The following is a 4,322-nucleotide window of genomic DNA, read 5'->3' on the forward strand; positions in this document are numbered from 1 at the left end:
GATCTATGACAAATGCCGCTTGCTTGACTTGTGAAAATTTGTTGCAGCTCGATAAAAATCTTGTCAGGATGCACACCGCATTGGGTTTGATCATGGAGCCCTTCAACGAAGTGACATCTTCGATGCCAAGTATTGGTGCGAAAGTTTGAGATAAAGAGAGACTGGTCTTCACTGTACACCTTTTGTTGTGAACTGGGCGGTGGTCATAGTAGACTTTATGTTTCATTAGGACGTGTGCCTACTATTTAAATATCTTCCTTTTAATTGGCGTGTATCAGTTTGAACTTATGAACTTATATGTACTCTTTTATGTCTCTGGATCTTACTGGTAAATAGCATTAAGTCGGACAAGACAAATTAAGCCGGTTTGAACCAGAACATTTTTTCTTGTGTTCTATGAATAATTCACTCAGACATCACAAATTAAGAATGGTTCGAATCAAAACAATAAAAAAAGCTAATATCTTTACTTTGAGGTAACAAGTTACCCATAATTACCAAACAATATAAATTAAACTACCCAACATCGCAATTATCTATGGTTTCGATAATGAAACATCGTACTCATGTTCATCCGTTGCACATTGCTCATCCAATTCATCCTCATTAGCATCAACATCACCATTAGTCACGTGTTGGGATATAATAATCTCCATCTTCATGTTGTAAGATTGGTACAAGCAAAGACACACACATTTGTCATAATTATTCAATTTGGTGTAAAACTGATTGTTCAAATTGGTGATTGAAGAGTCATATGAGACTTACCTGGGATATATCATCATAGTATATGTCATCGTCATCATACATCTCACCGCATGGGCTATATCTCGCTGCCAAATACTCAGACTCATGCCTGGTTTGCCTTTGATGGCATGAAAGTCTATTATGTCCAACATTCCTACATATGCCACACCTCTTAACACCCTTGACTAATGGATGGTTCAGTGAACCTTTTTTGCGCCGAGTACGTTGTCAAGCGATATTTGGATCCCTAACACATCCCTCCAGAGTAGAGGATCCGACCACATTTGGTCTTTCTCCAACCTCTTTGACCGAACCCTTAATACAGGAGATCTCATTCCTAAGTTTTTGGGTGACTTCCACAAACTCATCAGCATCATTAGACACTGGCACACACAACTCCCTGCACAAGTCATTCAACATCCAATTATGACAGTTGACCATTGAGTCCCAACAAAATGGTCCTTTCTCCATGAATGCCCTAACTTTGGACCTGGAATCCTTTGACCATGTGCCTAGAACCAGAGTCGAGGGTATCTCTGTGGCATCCATATGAACAAGGACCGCGCAACGTGATCACATGGAATAACCAATGACTCACTTCTCATGCATGAACACTTAAAGAAAGTTCCATTAGGATACTGCGAGACTTGCCACTCTCACTGTGAATTTTCGAATCGTGAAAGTGTATAAATCTCATACATAGGTGTGTATGTGCAGGAGCGAACCTTCAGCGTGCAAGCTCGCGAAAGCATTGGCTTGAACAACAGAAAAATTTTCCAGGTAAGCAAATTTGCAGCCAATCTCTCAAGAGCATGCAATGATATTTGCATTACCAAATCCCTAACAATAGATTACAAATCAGTGTGTGCTTCCCGAGACCTCATATGAGTTATGCAATGAAAGAACTACTCAACGAAATCCTTCAAGTTATGTCTAGAGTGTACAAACTTGCCAAGCATAGAATGCAAACCTTCACACCTCGAGGTCGTTCGGAAGCCACCCGAAAAATGTCTGCAGATATAGGTAGTGGCCCACATTGCTCTCTTGGCATAAAGATCACACACCCACTGATTAGTCTCGAGATCAAGTTTCGATACAAGCTTCTGCCATGTTTCCTCAAACTCAGATACTTTATAGTCAAATAACATGCATTTTTTGAATTCAGACGTAAACACTGGATTGCTAATATTTGAAGTGGCATTCCTAATTAAATACCAAGCACAGAGCCGATGATAACCACCTGGAAATACAACTTCAATGGCCTTCTTCATTGCACCGTGACCATCAGTTATAACACATCCAGGTGCCTTCCTTTTCATTGATTCAAGAAACTGCTGAAGTAACCAAGTGTATGTTTCTTTCGTCTTGTTTGCAACTAGTGCAGTAGCAAATACAATTTTTTCGTTATGATGGTTTAGACCGAAAAAAACCACAAGTTAGCACATGTACTTGTTCTTATGACCAAAATAGGTGAACTAATCACCCATCTTTATCTGCCAAGTATCTTACAAACATTCTTGGATTTCACTTTGCTATTGATTCTAACAACTTAAGACACGATGTTGCATCCCCACCAATGAGCTTCCTTTCTTTGTCTATCTTGTTGTACATATCTCTTTTCAAAAATGGAACATTTTCATGGCCTCTTGCGGTTTGCACAAACGATGCATAAATTTGTGGAGTCCTAATGCCAACCTTAAACATCATATTCGTCTGATTAATAAATGCCGCATTCATCATCTTGTGTCCAGGAAGCATGAAAGTTAGAGTGTCCTCGAGCATCTTGTGATTATGAACTTCCTGAAAATAGATTATGATCCATCTTCCACTTTTCCTGTGTACATGTACACGCATTTCAGCCTCACAACCACATATGGACTCCGGCTTTGGTTCCCTTTAACATTTTTCACAATCATTGTTCTTTCTAAATCCCTGCCTAAAGCAAACAAAGGACTGTTGTGTAACCTCGTTGTTCATGTTTTGCTGCGACCGGTACCTTCTTGTAGCAAATCCGTTCATCTTCGCATACAAGTTATAGAAAGCAAAAGGAACTTCCCGATCTACAAAATGTAACATTTTAATTTGATCAGCACTAATTTCCTTCAAATTCATACAACCCAGATCAGCCAGCCGATCAATTCCCCTTTCTTCCTAGTTGTGATAAAAGCCATCACCGTATGCATCATCGTCTTTCTGCACCTGACTCAGCCGAATGTCCCCCAACCCATTCGAAATCATCTCCCTCGCTCGTTGCATTCTCCTCAACGACCCCTTCTTCCTGGAATGGTGCATACATCGAATTGTTACAATACCTATCTGGATCTTCCTCTAATGACGACACCTACAACACATCACGTATCACATAAAATAATGAAATAAGGGTACTCTTGCCTGTACTCCAACAGCAATGATTTACTTCAATGTATAACATAGAACTCTATATAATGTATACTATATAACTCCATTAAGAAATTCAAACAGAACGAACTGCTTACCATTAACTAATGAATTGCTTACCTTTGCATACCTTATACATTTCTTTTTAATTTTCATTTTCAACTCAAATGTAAACTAATTACCAAAACAAAAATTACTAATATCTAATAACAATTCATAACAAGTCAAAAGTAAAATAATTTAATTTGTACAAATGAAAAATGTTTTTAGTGTATTGAATAATTAAAAGATATTTTTAAGAAAATATTAGCTTTTTAAATAGGAAGAAGGGACAAAAATATACCTGAAAGTTCACACGTTGGACACGATTATACTTGAATCATTTAATGAGTCACGCGTGCACAGTATTTGTTCACTCCGGCAGACACATTCACCCTACCGTCCATCGGTGTGTGGCTTCGTTAGTTTAAGTGGACACATGGGAGTCTTTGGCCCTTGCTGGCAAGGTGACTGTGAGTGAGGTATCCCCTTAGTGCCAACTCAGAATAAATCATTTAATTTTATATTTAAATTATTAAAGAAAATTAATTAAAACCATCCATCTCTTTTATGTTTAGAAAAAAATGTATAGTATTGAAATTCTAACAGATAACTAAACTAAGAGCATGGGTTCACTCCAGAAAAATCCGAGCTCGTTATCCCTAAATTATGGTAGCGCTACTGGTGGCGGATCTTCATTATAGAGGAACAAGAAGAAGAAGAAGAAATTTGACTACAATAATGGTAAGTATTTGCATTGGATTGAAGTAGTGGTACTGAAGTCTGGAACAGACTGAAATCTAGACAGATTGTTTCTGCGATGTCCTCTGTGAGAAGTAGGTTTTCAAATTGCTTTGCTTTTCCTTATTGGCTTTAGGGTTTCATCCATTTATTTCCTTCTGTATCCCTTCCGATTATTGTGTCAAATTTTCAGAGTGCTAAACATAGGTGTGAGTATTTTGTTTGGCTGGACGAAGTTGAAGGAAAACTAAGAAATGTGGGGACAGAGGTTAAATCTGAAAAAAGGCCATGAAAACAATCATACCAAAAGATGGTTGAGCTTACAAAGGATGCAACAAAGGTGGAAGAAGATATGCAAAAGTTACAGAAGACAGTTAATTAGATTAGTGAAAAAATAA

General features: G+C 37.9%; 1 pseudogene; it reads right to left on the reverse strand.

Moving 5' to 3' along the window:
* Positions 1–1,652: 1,652 nt before the first annotated feature.
* Positions 1,653–2,859, reverse strand: LOC148547480 (protein FAR1-RELATED SEQUENCE 5-like; annotated as a pseudogene).
* Positions 2,860–4,322: the final 1,463 nt, after the last annotated feature.

Source organism: Arachis ipaensis, chromosome B8 (genome assembly GCF_059453495.1).
Source record: "Arachis ipaensis isolate K30076 ecotype BB chromosome B8, ASM5945349v1, whole genome shotgun sequence".
Taxonomy (NCBI): domain Eukaryota; kingdom Viridiplantae; phylum Streptophyta; class Magnoliopsida; order Fabales; family Fabaceae; genus Arachis; species Arachis ipaensis.